The sequence below is a fragment of the Saccopteryx leptura genome, chromosome 1 (genome assembly GCF_036850995.1).
Source record: "Saccopteryx leptura isolate mSacLep1 chromosome 1, mSacLep1_pri_phased_curated, whole genome shotgun sequence".
Taxonomy (NCBI): domain Eukaryota; kingdom Metazoa; phylum Chordata; class Mammalia; order Chiroptera; family Emballonuridae; genus Saccopteryx; species Saccopteryx leptura.
The window spans coordinates 212,363,593-212,384,287 of record NC_089503.1 but is presented as its reverse complement, the minus strand read 5'-3'; the positions used below and the strand labels follow the sequence as shown (position 1 = coordinate 212,384,287).

General features: G+C 37.8%; 1 protein-coding gene across 7 annotated transcripts in view; it reads right to left on the bottom strand.

Annotated features, from left to right (window-relative positions):
• Positions 1-20,695, bottom strand: part of IL15 (interleukin 15) — a 66,526-nt gene that overhangs the window by 25,780 nt on the left and 20,051 nt on the right. For all 7 annotated transcript variants that reach the window (XM_066385617.1, XM_066385627.1, XM_066385637.1 and 4 more), the window contains one exon: positions 16,936-17,057. The gene's annotated coding sequence lies outside the window, so the exon portion shown is untranslated. The remainder of the gene's footprint in view (positions 1-16,935; positions 17,058-20,695) is intronic.

Genomic DNA, 20,695 nt, shown 5'->3' with positions numbered 1-20,695 from the left:
TACATGCAATAAAACTCACATACAGGAAAAGACAGTACTTGCAACAGAAGAGGTACTCAATAAATATTTGTGGCGTGATTGTAAGTACATGAATAAATGAATAATAAATAAGAATGAATAAATGCTGCTGTAAACAAAGAAGGATTCGGATGGGGTCGCAGTTGAGGTTAATACTAAAATTTGAATCTAAAGTAGGAGGATAGTCCAGCTAATACAGACCTGGCATAACTAATACCATTTGAGTATCAAAAAACCTAAGAGGCACCACCAACTGGAAAGTATTGAAAGGAAATGCACTTGACTAGGCAGGTTGGAGGTGGACTGCACATGACCTTCAGTGTCAAGCTCTGGAATTTGATCTGATTTTCTGGGCAATGAATACAACTGTAGATTCTAAGTGATGTAACCTACTAGTTGTACCTGACATGATTTAGTCATTCAATGCATAACCAATGAGAAAATAAAATACAAATCATTTTTTAACATCAGCAGGTGTAAGCATTCAGACCAGTTGTTTACTTATTAAACAAACTGTCACCCTAACCCAGTGGTTCTCAAACTTTTTGAAGTCGGGCGCATTTAAAATCCTACAAATAATTGTAGGCACAGTATATACAAATTTCAGAGAAATATGTTATAATAATTAATTCAAATATTAAAGAAAAAATATAAAGTCCAAGCGTGCTTTTATGGTAATTAAACAAAATAAATACAACACAATTAAATTTATTCTGACATTAAAAAACATTTTTATGTTACACTTTTTGAGTTATGCTTTTTAGAATTTGTAAAAAAGAGGGGTTAAAAAATTTAAAAATAACAAAAAAGTTATCTTTTATATATATATAGATACATTCTTAGTAAGATTTAGTAAATTCGGCAGGTCCTGGCGTGAATGTGTTTTTCATTCTTGTGTTTATGAGAAACATGAGCCTGATATGTCCTAGCAATTTCTTCAATGTTTGGGCATATATTTGAAAGGCAAATTCTCATTCCCTCATTAATACATTGAAGAATTCCTCTCTTTTTACTCTTAATTGTTTTGAGTGCAGAAAACCCCCACCATACATATCATCTTAACTTTACACCAAACAAAGGATAGAAGAAACTTGCCTCCAGTCTTTCCCAGGAACATGGGGGGTAGTGTAAACAATCCAGCACCACAGCTTAATAGCCTTTTGCAACCTAATCAGGCAAGTGAGGTGGGGGGTTGGGCCGACTGTCAGCTTACAGCCAATCCCCCACACCTCTGTCCCCTAAAAATCTAAACTCCAAAAACCCTGTTGGTTTTTTGGTCCCCAACAGGCACCCATTTCTCTGGAATACCATAGGGCGCACCTGGAAATCTTCTAGGGCACACCAGTGCGTCCTGGCACACACTTTGAGAACCACTGCCCTAACCTGTTAACTAGTCTTTCTACCTTTATAACTTAATTTATGATTTTGGTCACCCACACTCATCCTTTATACAAGAAAGGAAAGACTATTGATTCTTCAAGAGTGAGAATGTGTAGTTGATTGCATGATGAGCCCATGTGTTGTTTATTAGCTAGATGAGTGCACGATTGGGTCACAATTAGTTGAGATTCAACATGAAATTTCACAGCCTTCCCAGCACATATACCGAAGAGGAACTCCCATCGTACTGTGGCACTCTTTGTTACTGTTGCCTCCTTAGCTATATTTTCAAGAAAAGTGCTTTATAAATTATTCCTATTGTTTCTGTATTTTGACCTGCCTATTAAAGCCAGTCACGATTTCATCTCTCTACAAACCCATTCACAGTATGTTTGGGAGACTGCCCCTTTTAGAACGCTAACTACAGATCATAGTGAAAAGCAAGCAAAGCTATCTTTTCCCAGAAAGTTTGCACCACCCTCTCTGCAGCCTAAAGCTTTATTCTTCCCCTTTAGCATACCAGTCTCCACCTTCAAACAAATATCATACTGAAGACTGATATAAAAGTAAATTTTAAATGTTGTCTTAATATAAAGACAAAATAGGCCCTGGCCGGTGGCTCAGTAAATAGAAGTAGTTTTGTTCAAAAGCTTAACAGGAGAAAAATCAGTAACTAGATATAAAATTAATTCTATTTGTGGAATTTAATCATCAAGCTTTTCTGAGGTTAAACTCAGCAAAGGAAATTCAGCTAGCCATCATAAAGTGTTTCTAGAGTTTGCATATTCTTTTAACAAATGTGGATATTAATTTAAGAAGAGAGGGGTATAAATAAGAACAAAGGTGGATGTTAACATTTTAATCATTTATATGGGAAGATGATCGTTGAGTTTGTCTCTGTGGCTGGCTCTGCATAAATGTTCAGAAAATCCTACAGTTCAGCATTAACTATCTCTAAAGCAGAAAAGGTAGATCAAAAGAAGGGAGTCTTACACTAATAATCTATAGTAGAGTATAGCGGAGTTCAAATGTTGTATCAAATGTTGACTGTTAACCAAACAATCTGAACAACTGTCTAGAAAAATCACTTCTCAGTAGAAATCAATGCAACATAAGCTGTAAGTTTGTGAATTAAATTGAAATCCATGTCTGTATGATGCCAAAAGAAAATAACGATTCTTGGCCTCAGAAACAACAAAATGGGTCACTTAAGGTCTGGAGTTCTGTACAACCAAAGGAGAGGATAAGCTTGCTGTGCTAACAGCCCCTTATATCCAGCCAGTTAATGACTGAACTTGAGCATGAGAAGAGGTCCTGTGGGTTATCATCTGAAAAGAAAAGAAGTCCCATCCTAGGGAAAAAGACCATGCACAGTAATTGCCTTTTGGGCGCGCGCGCACACACACACACACACACACACACACACCTTTTTTTCCCCATTACCAGGACAAAGATGTGAAATATAAATTAAATGTGAATAAAAAATATGTTAAGAATAGTGCTGCTTCACTTTAGTTCCCTGGGATACTTATTGTTGAGCTAAGAATGAACTATGTATATCAAATAAACACTGCTAGCAGAAAAGAAGATGAAAGAAAATTCTTAATGGCTACCGTGGACCATTGAGGCACAAGGAAACAGCCTGTCTGGACAGGACTGCCGCTTACCCTTTTATTTATTTATTTTTAAAGGAAAACGTGAAGAAAGGTCTGCAGAGTTCAGACTCCATCCTGGATGCTGCACAACCTGTTTCCAGGGAGAGCAGAAGATTACTATGGATCCTATTTCTCCTAAAGAGAAGTCTTGTCCCTCTTCTTTTCACTCAGGTTGTTTAAACCTGTCATGTCATAAGAAAAAGAGAGAAAGAAAGTGTGTTTCACAGTGCATCTCATACAAGACTTCAGAGTAACAATCAAAAGGTATTCCGGGCAAAGAAGGAAAATGGACAATCATGGAGGACAGGCCCTCTCTCAGGCTCTGCTTAAATAACATCAAATAAAACATTAACAGCCCTGGCTGGTTGACTCAATGGTAAAGTGTCGGCCCAGCATGTGGAAGTCCCAAGTTCAATTCCCAGTCAGGGCACAAAGGAGAAGCAACCATCTGCTTCTCCATCCTTCCCCCTTCTCTCTTTCTCTCCCCCTCCCTCAGCCATGGCTCAAATGGTTTGAGCAAGTTGGCCCTGGTCACTGAGGATGTCTCCATGGCCTCACCTCAGGCACTAAAATAACTTGGTTGCTGAACAATGGAGCAATGCCCCAGATGGAGGCTTGCCCAGTAGGAGGCTTGCCAGGTGGATTCCAGTTGGGGGCACATGCAAGAGTCTGTCTCTCTGCCTCCCCACTTTTCACTTAATAAAAAAAATAGATCATTAATTAGTCCAGAATTACAGGGGGGATAGAAGTGTGTACTAGCTGAGCTGAATATCAAAGTGCCAACCAGTAAAGTTATAAAACCAAGGTGATATGGCCACAAAATGCAAGTGGAAAGTAATGAAGTTTTAATAAGGAAGAATCAACATTAAAGTATACTCATTTCAGTAAAACAAAAAAATCTCCCCCAAATGTTCAATTAATACTCATTGACGACTCCCTGGAAGGAAGTACTTTTTAGGAGCTATGTCTAGAATAACAAGAGAGGTGAGTGATTGAACATAAATGGTATATGATTTTGACAATGCAAATAGCCAAGGAAGATAACCCACAAAGCTTGGTTCTAACATAAAGCAGGGATGGGCTGCACAAGGCTACTGAGTCTCTGAAGAAAGGCTGGTGGGAGAGATGTTCTGTAGGAAGAAAGTGGTAAGATAAATGTGTCTAAAAGATACACCGGGCAAACACAGCTAAGAGTTAAAACTAACGCTCCAGTTCTGAGCTTCTAATAGTGCACAGGGCAGTGACTCATAAAGAAATTTCCCATCAGGTTTTATGGAACTTTGCTTTATCAGCAAGACATAAAGTCATCCCATGAAAAATGCTTTATAACAAAACTTTCCATCAAGTGTTCAAAAGAAACAGAACCATCTGACAAGTCTCCGATGTTCAAACAATAAAATAAAAATAGTAATACAATATTCATTCAATAGAATGAAGCACATAAAACACAGGAGATAGCTCACTTCTGGACACGGTGTTGGGGGCATTAGACTTCCTGCCTGTAATACTCCTAGTCACACACTCCTTCCAGCTATAATAAAATATTGCTATCCTGCTAGAAAATCAACACATTGGCTTCCAGAGCACATGGCCTCCATAGTTTTCCTATGAGAATCCTGCAGCTTTATGAAGCCACGTACTGACAGAATGGCAGTGTTAACAGAAAATAAAACCAAAGGAAAAGCAGATAAACATCTGTTTCCCCTTGCACGAAGCCATCATTGCAAATACACAGTAGAGAGGTTCTTGCATAGTGAACATTCCTTTTGTTCTTTACATACTGAACGGCATCGTGAATAGTTTTTTTCTGTTCTGGTTGCTATTTTCTCAACTTTATCACCAGAAAGATCATTCCCTATGTGCATGTTGCCCATAATATCCTCCCTTCCAGGGAAAGAAGTTATAGCTCAGACCCCATTTCTAATTGAACTGTTCATGTAATTTTCTTTAACACTTTAAATTGTCATACGGATGCTTTGACTTGTCACAACTGGGCTATTAAGTTTCGAAAACCCATCAGAATGACAACACCAGTGTCTCACACAATGTATTTCACAAAGAAAGAAAAAAACAACTTTGCTAAGACAATGCACAGCCACTCTGGCCACAGCCTGCCATCATGATGTCTGTGCTTTAATTTTGCAATTTATCCTAGATAGCAGAAATATTCATGTCTCATTAAAGGAAGAACAATCATTGCATACATTGTGACCAAATAGCATTCAAATACTGTAAAAGATATTTCTGGTGAAATAAGAGAAAAAGGGAAAAAATGGAAAATTTATGTGAGAAGAACAGAATGTGCAATGTATTGGAACCAAAAAAATACTTTTATTGTGTAAAGATCGAAAAACATTCCTGTAACTTATGTATGATAAGCCCCGTTTGCTATAATATCACATACAGTGTAAAATTTTTCAGATGTCTTTATGAGATCCAACAAACAAATATCTAAACAGTGAAGCTGAAATATATTAAATATTTCTAGGCACTTGGAAACTGACCAAAGTATATCAAACATGTGTTTAAAAGTCACAGCATTTTGAAACTTTTCATTTTCTAGTTGGGGACAATGAGTTTCAGAGATCTCTAATGATCTGTCCCAAATGACTTAGATATTGAGTAAGCCAGGACTGGCCTTTGTTTCACTCACAAACTATGCTTCCTAACACAGGTCTATCTGACCTGGTAAATCATGAGAAAATAAGATTTCTATCATTGTCTTAAGGAAGAAAAAAGAAGATTTAAAAGTTGTCAACAGAAAATCAGTGGGGTTTTTTTAAATTATACACTCAACAGCCTAAAAAATAGGTCATATATATGCTTAAGTTATTTAAAATCAATAAAAGAACATTTAATTGTTCTTTTCTTCATTGTGTGCAGATCAAATATTCTGCTTCATAAAAGCCCATGTGACCTCAAGTTAGCAGTAGGTTTACATGTTCAAGAGCAAGAGTTTTCTTGATTTTAGTCATTCCCTTAGCGCATTGCAGGAATTAAAAGTCAATTATCTCTGAAAAGTATTTAAATAAGAAGAAAAAAAACTATAATTGTACTCAAGTTTCTAAAAGAAGCTCTAATGAGCATGACTCTTACTATCCAAGCTTTTAAAGTGTGTTCATAAGATAAGCAGAGGGGAGAGACAGGGTGCAAAGTGCAAGTCAAAGCTTGAAATAAAATAGGGCAAACTAAATTGACATCAGTAAAATTCACAAAAATATATAGGGCACCATAAAACCTGATTCACATGATTCTTGACTATCCGGATCATATTTTACAGGACCAGTGTGTATGTAAAGTTTGTGTTGCAGCCTTTTAAGGCAATACATTTTATGGCACTCTGTGCTTCCAAGAGTGTGGCTATGTAGCAACAAGGCTGGTTTCCGTAATAAATGCCCATGGATAAAATCAGACCCTTTGATGAATGCAGTATAACGACATGCTCTGTAGCTCGACCAAATCTAGGCTTCACCTCCAAATCCGTCATTTGTTGTTTTGAGTAATAGAATGTGGCAAGCAGAATTATACACCCCACCCCCATCCCACCCTAAATGTGCTTATGATAGTATTCCTGGTTGTGTTATGTTATATGGCACAGTGAGGAGATTATTTGGACTGAGGGAAGAGCGAGAAGTAGTGACTAATATAATCACATGAGCCCTTAAAAGCAGAGTACATTTTTCTTGCTGGTGGCAGAAAAAAAGCTAGCTAGATAGACTCAAAGGATTATATATGCCTTTGCTGGTCTGAAGACTGAGGGAGCCATGAAAGAGGGAATACTGGTGGCAAGGAAACAAGGACCTCAGTTGTACAACCACAAGGAACTAAATTTTGCCAACAACCTGAATAAGGTTGGCAGTGGATCCTGTCCAGAGCCTCCAGCTAAAAGGCCAGACTGGCAGACACTTGATTTTGACCTTGTCAGATCCTGAGCAGAATACCCAGTCAAGCTTCTCTGAACTTCTGATCTGAAAAACTGATATAATCAATGAGCGTGATTTTATGTCATTAAGTTTGTGATGATTTGTTACACAAGATAGAAAACGAATGCATAGGGCAATTTGTTTAACTTCTAGAGATGACACAAATCATAAATGGCTGTAATGAGGAGAATGAGATCATGCATGCAATGTGCCACAGTATTTAGCATGTAGTAGGAATTTAAGATGCGTTACTATACTTTTAAATAGTTTATTTTATGAAACTTCAGAAATTTCTGACACATTTTATATATAACTTATCTGGGAATACCCTGCAAAATTGTCTAGATATTCTGCATAGGCTCCCTTATTCCTTGAAAAGACTTACAGGTTTGTGAAATTAAAATAAAATTTCATATAAGATATCACAATAAATTAAACAGGTGATTCCACAAAGCACATGTGAAAGCACATGTGAATATGAGTCTGGTAATTTGTATTTGCATTCTAAAAATGCTACACCAGTTGAGCATAAAACAACAACAAGAGCAAACTAAAAATGCTAAAAAAAAAAAGGGCCCTGGCTGGTTTGCTCAGTGGTAGAGCGTCGGCCTGGCGTGCAGGAGTCCCGGGTTCAATTCCCGGCCAGGGCACAAAGGAGAAGCGCCCATCTGCTTCTCCACCCCCCTCCCTCTCCTTCTTCTCTGTCTCTCTCTTCCCCTCCCGCAGCCAAGGCTCCACTGGAACAAAATTGGCCCAGGCGCTGAGGATTGCTCTATGGCCTCTGCCTCAGGTGCTAGAATGGCTCTGGTTGCAACAGAGCAGTGCCCCAGATGGGCGGAGCATCGCCCCCTGGTGGGCATGCCGGGTGGATCCCGGTTGGGCACATGCGGGAGTCTATCTGACTGCCTCCCAGTTTCCAACTTCAGAAAAATACAAAAAAAAAAAAAAAAAAAAAAGCTAAAAAGGATTAGGATCTTAATAAATTAACAAAGGTCATAAGATGTGTTGTTCTACTACTTTAAAGGAAAAATTGAGGTATTTAATTTGAGTAAGCATAATTCCCATAGCAATGTGCTAAGGGAACTGCCAAAAATAAGAAGTTAATCAAATAACATCATATCTTTGATCATATAAAACAACTATTTAATGAAAGATCATATGAATACTTAAACTGAATGTCTAATCTGTTGCACACAATAAGAACACAGAAATTTGCATGTTGTCTCTTACTCAATGCCAAACAACTGATTCCTGATTCAGAAAAAAGGGGCTTCTATTGTATTTTTAATTAGATAAAAAATACACAAATGACAAAACAAGATTTTATTCCAGTCTACTCCCAATTAATTCATTCAACAAACAACGATCGCCCACTAAAATGCTCTAAGTGTTGTGCTATGAAGTGGAGCTACCACGTGATCAAGGTCAACATCAGACCTGGCCTCACTGAACTCAGAATCAAATGGAGAAGACAGATAAACCCACAGAATTATATGAGAGTGGGCATATTAGAGAGAGGTCTTATGAAAACACAACAGAAATGAGGCTTTCTGGAGGCAATAACATGGAAGCTGACTTACAGGGCAAGCAGACATCTCTGAAAGAAGAGAGTAGGGAATGTTCCAAGCTGAGGGGTGGCGTAGCTAAACGTCAAAAGATTAGGAACTGGATTGCTCTTTCAAGAAAATCAAAGCCAATCCCTATAGCTAGAGACCACAATCAACATATATAACTTTCTACAAACTGGAATATTTTTGCTGTGTTATCATTGTTTTACATTTATTTTTTTTTAAATCAGGCAACACTGAACCGTAAGTGGTTAGGAGTGTTCCCTGTTATAATGCATTAAGTCTACTGTTCAATCCAGATCGTATGAATATTTGTCAATGGAAAATTCTTGCTAGTCACAAATATTTGAAATCTCTTATTTTGAGCAAACTGGATAAGTTTGTGTTTCTGTTTTGTCATACATAACCCTCAATATTTTGTGATATATATAAATTATAGTCATTGAGATTACAAATCAACAAAAATGCCATGAAATAATATTCTGTTGTGAAGTCATTTGAAAAGGAAGGAGACTAGCTAGTCAGAACTGGCATTGAAACCACTGAAGTGAAAGGAGAGAGAATACAAGGTCACTCCACATCCCAACGCAATGCTCTCTCAGCCTCAGGTAGACGCTGAGATAAAAGGAAAACAAGATTAAAATATATTGATCTTTTTGTCATGAAGGAACAAAAGGGACAGCTATTAAGAGACAATTTATTTCTTATTGTTAAACCACTGTATACAAAATCAACAATGAGACTTTAAAACTCTCAAACTAGTACATTTTCTCACACATACAGACAGATCCTTGGTGCAACAGGTAGTTAGAAGTTGTTAAAATATTTCATCAATCATAAACAACTAAAGATTTATAAATTACAATGAACTATATAGAATGCTTTAAACTATACCTTATTTCATATCATTAGTTGCTAGTAATGATTACTGAAACAAAAAAAAATACAACTTTTAGCCATTGTATATAGAAAAATACTTATATTGATCATTTTACCCTATTCTATGTTCTATCTTCAAATATATCAAAGGAAAATAATTTTTACCATTAATAATAGTTAAAGAATAATTGTTAACAAATATCAAATACTACTGATCAGTTACTCTTCTGAGCTGCTTCCTTATTCACTAATTTTTTCATTACAACAACTGTATAACAAAGGTCCTGTCACTGTCATCACTGTAAAGAGGAGAAGTCTGAGGAACAGAGAACTTGCCCAAAGCCTCCCAGGGAGTGAGCGGCGCCCTGGAGCAGGAGCCCTGGAGCAGGAGCCCTGGAGCAGGAGCCCTGGGCAGGAGTCCTGGATCAGGAGTCCGGCAGCCAGCTTCCAGCCACTCCGTTGTGCTCCTGGATTTAACCAGTGTCACCGCCTCCTTGGAAAACCCCTGCTGTCCAACTTTCCTGAGGCATCCACCTTGAAAATAACACTTGATGTAACAGGTTTTCCCAGAGTACAGGGTGGAAACACTGTCTGTCTATGAAGGCAAGAGGGCAGATTACCCACAAAATCAAAAAGATGTGTTAAACCTATGTACTCCATCTATTGATCAATGTCACCCCACGAAATTTTATTTTCTAAATAAAAATTTTTTAAGTACAAAAAAGGCTGTATTAATTAGATGTTTCAGCCAGGAGAGTGTGTGTGGGAGGGGCGGGGAGAGCTAAGAGAAACAGAGGTAGAAGAAGACACCAGTGAGGTAAACACTCCATGCAAGGTTTGATGCCCTGGGGGGGGGGGGTAGGTTGAGAGTGCATTTGGTGGCAGTCTTAATTTTGCCCCCTACCCTCCACCCCCTCCCACTTAGGGATTACTGATAAATACCAACATGAAGGGAAGCTCCACTCAAGAGGCAGCCAAATGTGACCAGAATGTAAAGGTGAGAATTAGGCGGAAAGAAGGATTGAGCTAACACACCCAAGCTTCTACTCTGGAAAGAATCCAGAAGTTTCTGCCAAAACCCATAGGGAATACAGAAGACGGCTGAAGAGAGAGCCAGAGCCTTGCACGGGTGAGGCAGTGGGGCGGCCACACAGGGAGCTGAACGCGGCATCCAGACAGCAGAGGACCCGAGGAGCATGGCCTCGTAAGGTGCACGAAGGCGCGGAGCGTCTGCCCCGTCCGGCCTTCCAAGGGCGCTCCGACCTAAAGAAAATATCGCTTGACAACAAAGGGCTTCGAGTTTCCAGCCTATGTGGCGTTCAATGTTATCTCTATCACAAAACCAATCATTTAACAATTTTTAATAAAATTATAAAGCGATGTAACCACAGCTATACAATACGTATTAACAAAAAGTAGTCATCTATGCTGTACACGTTTTTAAATGCACAAATTATATATATTTCTGTAAAGGGAACTGGACTAACAGTGGCAGCAGACAAAGCTTAATGTCCCATAAAACAGTGTTATCAATGTCAGGTTAAGGTTCCACAGAATATTTAGATAACCTATTGTATCAGAAAATTAAAACTGAGGATGAAATAACCTTACTAACGGTAGACAGGGATAGTGAGGATCATGCTTTTATGTGTAGGTGACTAACCCTCATAGTTTTTCCACAACTTTCTAAATATTATAGAGAGAGAATTTACACTCCACACTGGGGGCACTGCTGAGCCGGGGAGCTGGGCAGAAAAGACAGGTGCCTGTGGCTGCAAAGAGCAGATTGGTGGGTGCCAGATCAGGGGGCGGGCCAAAGAGGTGGGTGAGTGGATCAAAGGGCAAAAAGAAAAAATAAAATTAAAAACAACAACAATTAAATAAAAAAACCAAACAACCAAAAAAGATATCATAAAATCCAACCTTATTTTAGGTTGCCTACCTTCTAATGAGTTTGGTTAGCTGGTTTCTTAGCCCCTATTAGATTACTAGTTAAAACAATGGCTAGCTCCACCACATGCTAAGGCCAAGCATTATGCACCTGCTGGAGCCCCAAGCAGTTTTAATGGAGAGAGATTCTCCCATATCACAATTTTATTTCCATCCATCCTTCACCACAGTGGAATTGCATTTCAAATTTTGCACAAGAGGTCAATGGTTAATTAAGAACTACTCATTACACCAGCTTTTCTGGGCAGCAGCTATTATTTAAAGCTAAGGCTATACTGATCTATCTTGAGCCACATCAAATGACACAGAGTACCGAGTAGTCCTTGGGCCTATTAACTTCAGAGATATGTCACTAAAAGCATCGTATTCTGTCTCCCACTCACTATTCTCCCACCTGTCACATTGTTCCTTGGATCTCAGTTCAAACCACCATCCAATTTCACTTAGACTGCTTCCTAACTGCCCCTTCACTCTCCAAGGGCACCCTCCTCCAAAATTCGTTCTCCTTGGATCCTGGTAAAACAGATTGGATCGTGTCTCTCCCTCCTTAACAAATCCTCTAGAAGTTTCCTGTTGCCCTTAGGATTCAGTGCAAAATAATACCTGGAATAACCTCTAAGATGAAACATGATCTAGTTCTTGCCTACCTCTCCAAACTCATTACAAGTCACACTCTACCATTCTCACAATAACATTCCTTCCTAGCTTATCAAAAATAAAAATAAACAAAACAAAAAAATGTGTGTATACACACATTACATGACAAGAAATAAGCACGTTCCATATTATCCCCCATTATAACTAATAGAACCCAAAAAGTTTCAAAAATTAGTATTTGATTCAACTCCACCCTTCCTTCCTATAACTAAATAAACTTAACTCTGAAAAGCAGTAAACAAAAGTGTTTCTTAATCTTGCAGGCTGCACAAAGCAAATCTACTTTTTCCCAAGGTGAGTGGCATACTGAGAATAAAGCATATATATAGAGAGAGTGTGAACTGAACCACTGGTGTGGAAATGCAGGGCAGACAGATGTTTGCTCTTGATAAGATGAGCCATGGTTATCTGAGATTCAAGTCAGACATGCTTTGCTCCCATTCTTTGGTCTTAAATTGACCCATAAAAAATCATGCCATCATCTGAACAGATGACAATAATAGCTATTGCTTATTAAGCACTTACTATAATAATCCAAGGGCCATGCAAAATAGGGTAAAGGTTTCAGTTCATGTGCTGTTTATTTATAGAACCACCGTGAGGCAGGAAAGATTGCTATGGCCAACTGACAAATAATAAAACTGATACCCCTGGACTAATAGGCAAAGCAGGGCCTCATATCCTGGTCAACCCGAGCTCTCAATGACTATATAGACTGGGCACTTAAAAAGCATTTGACAAAAGTCGGCACGCGTTCTTTTTGTAAAGATAGCAATTCTTAATCAAAGGAATAGAAAAATAATTCCTTAAGATTATCAAATCTTTCTTAAGCTAATACCAACTTCAAAACTACAAGCAAACCATTATAAATATTTCTGTTGTATTCAGTAACAAAAATAAGATATCCTGGTGATATTTTTTGGCACTTTTCTGAAATTTGTGATTAATACAAAGAATGGCAGAAAACTAGAAACTATAGTTATAATTATTCAAAAAAAATAAAACTAGTACTGGTACATTCTACAATTATTTAATTAACCAAGTTAAACAAATTATATAAGGTATCATCAGAACTAAAATAGCAAGTTCTATGAGATAGTTTAGAACAAAGTAAATGATAAACAAAAATTAAATAACCAATAATTTCTATATTCAGCATTCTATTTCTTAGCAATATGTAGAAAAAATTATCTGGTTCACATTAATGACAAAATTATATAAAACTTTGGGATGAATATGTTAAAGGATGTATTGAATCTATATAAAAAGTAAATAAAACCAGACAATTAAATAATTTGAGAAGCATACTTTATTCTTGGATGGCAACACTACATATTAAGGATATTATTTTTCTAAATTATTTAATAAGATATAAAAGATAAGAATTGAATAAATAGTTAAATCAATACTATGATTCTGAAGTCGACAGGGAAAAATCCAATGGTGAAAATAATTTTCAGATAGAAAAGTAATAAAGAGGAACTAGATCTAGTAGATGTTAAAATTTACCATAGAATAAAAATAAGTATATAACTGATGTACGAATTGACGACTGAGTGGAACACTGAACAGGTAAGGGAACTTGATCATTTAACAAAGACTCGGTAAAGCCATTGGTTAGCTATTTAGGAGAAAAATAATACTCTCATCTCACATGTTATGACAAATTCTAACTTAAAAAAAGACATCTAGAAAAAGATATATAAGTAACTGTCTGATTCTGGAAAGGTTTTAAAGCATTTTTTAAATACTTAAAAAAGTAAGACTGATAGATTTGACAAAATAAAAATCACTAAGTCCTGTGAATTAATGTATAGTAAACAAAATGATAGAATGAACAGACTAAAAATAAGTGAAATAAGTATGTTAAAATGTATTGGTTCCTTACATTGCAAGAGATTGTAAAATTTGGTTTAAGAAAAAGAAAAATATCTCTAAATATCAGGCACTAAAGTTAATTTCAAGATGGAAATGTAAATAACAAATGAACACTTTTAAAAAAATCAATGTCTACAATAATCAAGACTACAAGATAAAATGAGATGCAATTTCTCACTTTAAAAATTTGCAAAAGAAATACATCTTATAATATTTTTTCTATAAAGGTAATATATTCATATGGTTGAAAAACAAACCAATACTAGAGGTATTCATTTAGAAATCCTGCCCCGATTCCTGTCCCTGTCCCTCCACTCTCTCTTCATCTAGACAAGCATTTTTATTAGTTCCTCCAGATCATTGTAAGTGTCCTTATGAAATGCAAGCACATTTAGAAATACATGTATATATCCCCACATTCCTTAAATAAAATCAAATAATTAGCATTTTATATGAGGTTGAATATTTTTATGAGTCAAAATGCTATTTGTATTTCTTTTAAAGCATACTGTCCACTCATGATCTTTGCCCACTGTTCTACTGCTTTGTACTTTCCCACACTCCTAGAATTTTTAACATACAGGGAGAACTCTTGGTGATTTGAAAGGCAGATATTTTTTCCACAGTTTAACATTCTTTAGAATTTCCCCAGAGTACACTTGAGTTTTTGTTTTGATTTAGTTAGTTTTTGCCAACCAAAAGATTTTTTTATGAGTCAGATTTGTCTTTTGGTTTTCTCTTTTAGATGCTGAAATTGAGTAACAAAATTTTTTCAGATTCTTTTGGGTTTTCTAAGTATTAAATCATCTACAGATAACAGTTTTACTTTCGCTTTTCTAAATATTATCTTCAAATGTCTTTTTCTTATCTAGCTTTGCTGACTAATAACTGTGGCAGAGTGTCACGAGAAGAGGTGACGATTGTGCACCCTCGTTTCATTTGTACTTAAAGCAGAGACAATAGAAATGCCATTTTGACATTATTTATAAGGCTGTTTCGGGCTCAGAGGTGTATGTATGCATGTGTGTTGGTGCAGAGTCTGTCAGTCTGTCATAGCTATAAAATGTTTAACTCTTACTTTATTGAGTTATTTATTTAAAAAAATCCAGAATGGTTATTTAATTTTGCAAATGACTATTCAGCATCTACAGAGATTAATGTATGTTTTTTCCCCCCCTTAGCTCAACTAACATGATGAATGATCTAATAGAGTTCATAACCTTTCTTTCCTGGAATGAACCCTACTTATTATTATGATACCTTTTTTTTTTTTTGAAAAGAAGTACGCATGTTTTTATTTAAGAATGTAATGGAGCCTGACCAGGTGGCGGCACAGTGGGCACAGAGTTGGCCTCAGATGCTGAGGACCCAGGTCCAAAACCCCGAGGACGCTGGCCTGAGTGCGGGCTCATCTGGGTTGAGTGTGGAATCATGGACATGACCCCAAGGTTGCTGGCCTGAGCCTAAGGCTGCTGACCTGAGCAAGGGGTCACTGGCTCTGCTGGAGCTCTGGCCCCAACCCCCACAGCCTGTCAAGACACATATGAGAAAGCAATCAATGAACAACCAAGGCACCACAACCATGAGTTGATACTTCTCATCTCTCTTCCTTCTTGTCTGTCTGTCCTTGCTTCTCTATCTCTCTCTAGCTAAAAAACAAACAAAGAGAAAAAAAAGAAGAAAAAATAAATTTGAAAAAATTCTAACAGCTTATTTTCTTTTCTCTGACTTGTGACAAAACTATTTTCTTGATACACTGCCTCAGTGTTGCTCAGCATAGCTTTGAGAACCAAATTAGAAATTCACTGGCATATTGTGGGAATTATCTGAAACAACAATTATAATGCAATTATAAGTAGAATTTTAAAAATTCTTTCTTGCATTAATAGTTTTTGTTTTTGACATCTTACTTTTTTAATGAGCTGGTGGATTCTTCAATGGTCACAATACCTGATGTGTGTGTATCCCTAAGACTGTCAGTAAGTTTCTTGAGTGTAGGGAATTTTTAATAAAAATTCTAGGAAACAGAGCAGTTTCAAGGAAGAATATGAAGTCAGAGGTTAAATTTTTACTTTGTAGGTAATGTTGGGGAAAAAAGCTGTGTTCTTCATACTTTTTCTTTCAATTTATATTGCCTTTACTAGAAATAATTGCCAAGACAGGAATTACCATTTCCCTGCTAAGATTCTTGTAAAAGGTTTCAGTTTTCATAATTATTTTACTTTTTATACACATGCTCCAAGATTATTTTCTGAAGGAGTTAAAATAACTGAAAGTATAAAGAAAAATGTGTGTTCACTTTATCAAGAGAAAGCTGGTTCCTTGGATTTCCATGTCTATAGCTTTATTTTGTTTAGTTCTTGAGACTGAACTTGATTTTGCTTTATTCCCAAGCATTTCTCAAAAGTTTCAATAAGGCATTCAAAAAACCTAATTTATGTTATGCTCTAACTTCTTGACATTGGTAAAATCACTCAGAAATTGAGTAGTTGAATTACATTTATTATTTAATTTGAAGAATTCCAGTCCCTTGAAAATTAACAAAATAACTGCACAAAGTGAGATGCAGATTTTGTTCCTCTTACATGCCAAGGGTTGACACACTATGACCCATAGGTCAAACCTCACCTGGCACCGGTTTGTAAATAGTTTTGTTGGGAAAGAGCCACACCCATTCGTGTCTGTGGCTGCTTTGCAGCAATAAGGTAGAGCTGAGTAGTTATGACAGAGATTACTTGGTTTACAAAGCCTAACATATTTACCGTCTGGCTCTTTTCAGAAAAAAATAATTGCCTACCTTTGATATATGCAATGTTCTCTGTCCTCAGAAATGCCTTAAATATTCTGTGACAACTGGTATTTTCTTTTTTTAACCAAGATACTCATTTAAAAATTGCTGAGTGTGTGTGTGTGTGTGTGTGTGTGTAAAACTTCACCTAGTTTGTCACATCTTTATTGTTAATTATATAATTACATTATTAAAAGATCTATACTACTACCTGATATAATTCTAAAAACCTTACTTACGTGACTTCCTGTATGCTGGCTATATGTTAACATTGACTTCTTTGCGTCCTGTGACATCACCAGCATGGCACATGATAGGACATTGCTTCAAAGAGCCAGATGGTCATATGCAGAAATGGATTCTGTAGGATTCAAAAGGAGGGATAAAAAGATTTAAAATTATGTATTGAATGAGCCTCGCTTCCACAGATTTAGTTATATCCATGACAATCACGCTAGATAAGACAGGAAGACTCAAATGAAGAAAGCTTCAGAAGTCAGTAGAAATTTTCTTGCATTAATCTTTCTTAACACCTTCAGACTTCCCCAGAACTTAACTCAAATCCCTGAGAACTAGAGCACCTCATTTTGGAAGACAAGTAATCGTACATCATTGAAAGTAAACTGAAATGTTTCATAGAGTTCTCTAGTAAAATATTTTTCATTTTCCCACAATAAAAGCACAAAGCAAATGAGATGTCAAATGTATTTGTGGACTCAATGTCAAGTTACTGACCACCTCGAAGGCAGATGCTGAAAATAAGCTGCAAACATCTATTCTAAGAGAGAATTCACAAAGTCTCCACTGAGATACTCAATGTTGAAAAACAACATTGTTACTTCATATTTTCAAGGAATACATGATTTTTAAGGAGTTTAAATATGACAACAGTTCACTCCATTAGAAAACCGTAATGTAATATATTTTCTGTTTAAAAGGTAGTCTAACCTATTTATGCATTTTAAAGAGTTAAGCATTTTAATTCTTATACTGTTTTAGGGAAAGTTTAATATCAAATTCAAAAGGTTACACTTTCAATATATATGCCTGCACACTGACACCATCCTGAATTATTTATTTAAAAATAGTTACTCAAAGCCGTATTAAGGTCCTACTGAATAACTGGTTTTAATCCTTAAGGAACTCACCAACCAGGGTGGAAAAATTTTCAAACAACCAATGTTGTTGGTGTTTTAAGAGAAAAGTAAAGAAAGCTCCATGAAAAAACAAAGTGAGGCAACCAATTCTATAAATATGAGTAAGATAAGGAACTTAAAAAGACCTCAGGCCACTGAGCTGGCCTGGAAGAATGAGTACTGTTATTCTAGGCAAAGGAAAAGTTGCTAGCAGAGGTCCAGAGTGCAAAAGGGTGAATAAGGAAGGGTATTTTCAATTGGACTTTGAATGTGGTTTTACATTTGCCATAGAACCCGACATTGGAGATAAAGAAGCATTATTAGGCCCTGGCCGGTTGGCTCAGCAGTAGAGCGTCAGCCTGGCGTGTAGAAGTCCCGGGTTCGATTCCCGGCCAGGGCACATAGGAGAAGCGCACATTTGCTTCTCCACCCCTCCCCCTCTCCTTCCTCTCTGTCTCTCTCTTCCCCTTCCGCAGCCGAGGCTCCATTGGAGCAAAGATGGCCCGGGCGCTGGAGATGGCTCCTTGGCCTCTGCCCCAGGAGCTAGAGTGGCTCTGGTCGCGGCAGAGCGACGCCCCAGAGGGGCAGAGCATCGCCCCCTGGTGGGCAGAGCGTCGCCCCTGGTGGGCGTGCCGGGTGGATCCCGGTCGGGCGCATGTGGGAGTCTGACTGTCTCTCCTGGTTTCTAGCTTCAGAAAAATACAAAAAAAAAAAAAAAAAGAAGAAGCATTATTAGGTTGGCCCACATTGTAGAAAGAGTTTCAGAGCTATGGTCAGACACCTGCTCCAGGGCTAACTCAGAGGTCAGCAGACCCTCACTGTATCTATGACTTACAAACCACCAAAACTCTACTTCAAGACTCCATCCCCTGTCCACATACAGGAGATGAAAATACTGAGACAGGAAAGGCAATGATCGAAATCACCAGCCAAGGACATTATTGGAAGGGCTATGGGGCTGGACACAAGAGAGACTGTGTTATGGACTGAATTATGTCTCCCCAAAATTCTCACATTGACACTCTATCCCCTAGCGTTATGGTATTTGGAAATAGGGCTTTTGGGAGGTGATCAAGCCTAACTGAAGTCACAAAGGTGGAGCCCTCTTCATGAGATTAGTGAGACACTAGAGAGCTCCCTTCCTCTCCCTCTCTCCACCATGTCAGGACACAGTGAGAAGACAGCATCTGCGATCCAGGAAGAGAGTCCGCACCAGAGAACTGAATCGGCAGGTACCTTGACCTTAGACTTCCCAATGTCCAGAAGTCCAGGTATGGTATTTTTTATGGCAGCTGAGATGATTAATACAAACTAGCATCTTGTTCCTTGGCTGGCTTTTATATCAGTTCATGGGATTGTTGATTTGTTTTCAAACTTACCTGACACACAAAAAAAAGAGATGATGAAAAAAGGTATAAGATTGTTTTCAGTGCTTGAGCCAGCAAAGCTGTGATCAAGCCTGTCCCCCTGCAATGGGACTTAGATCATTAGATCTGGTGAGCTGCACCAGCAGGGGAATTTAAGCCTAACTGCCCACAGAGGGCCAGGGGGAGGCCACTACATGTGTGAGGAGGCCACTACATGCATGGGGAGGACTCACATGCATGGGGAGGACTCACATGCATGGGGAGGACTCACATGCACGTCCCATAGGAGAGGCCAGCTGTGGAACTCTCCCATGCAGAAGGTATCAAAGCTTAGTTACTGGCAGCCAGCAAAAGAAGCAACAACCGACAGAGGATGGCCTAGTTAAGTCAGGAGACATCTGGCCCCTCTGCCCTATGCCACCCTTTCAGTCCCCAACTCCTCACAGTTAGAACCAGAAGGAAGAGGCTAGAAGACATGAAAATGTGGACCACACCCCCTCCCCCTAGGAGTCTAGTAACACAGTTATAACTTGAACTGGGGGAACATATGGAGACGAGACTGGGATTTTAAATAGATTAGACAAATATTTGGAAATGACCAGAATGCTATAGGATATGACACTCCTGCAAATGGATCATTGTAAATGGATTATAAAGTCGTGGTCCCAGAACATTTCAGAGTTTGCATCAATAGGTCTATTGTGGAACAAAAATGAATAGTCTATGATTGTTAAGAAAATATTAAAAATTAAAGGCAAAACATTGCAAAGTATTAGACAGCAGAGGTTTGAATTCTTTGTGCAATCATCTATGAAGAAACTCTGAAAAAAAAATAACATATTCGTCAGAGTTACTTGGGCTCTGAGCCCCTTGAGACAAACCACAGCTCATTTATTTAGATTGTTCCAAGCCTAGTACAGAGCCTGAGCAGAGGAGGCAGTCACTAATTCATTTTTTTAATTGAATCTTACTACTTTCATACGGCAACAAATTTGACACTTTTTTTTAATGTGGGATCCAGGGAAACTCTAGAAATGGAGAAAGAATAGCATATTCTATCAATGTATTTCCTGGCTTGGTTTCCCCATTACCTTACAGTCTGCAACATTCAAAGAGTCTCCGGAGCTGGGCTGTCCAATTTAGTAGCTACTAGCCATATGTGGTGACGTAAATCTAAACCTAAGTTAATTAAAATAAAATGAAACTGGAAATTCACTTCTTCAGCTGGCCCAGCCTCATTTCAAGCACTCAAAGCCACACGTGGTTATTGGCTACCGTTCTGGACACAGCCTGTACAGGCCATTTTCATTGCTGCAGAAGTGTCTGTGGCACAACACTAACCTAGGTACTTGTTTCAAACAGATCTGGGTTTGAAGTCTGACGCAGCCACTGACTAACATTAAGGTTTAGGGGAAATTAATTAAGCTCTTGGGGCCGCAGTTTCTCTATCTGCAAAGTGGGGAGAATGTGAGAGTACCTACTTCACTGGGTCTCTG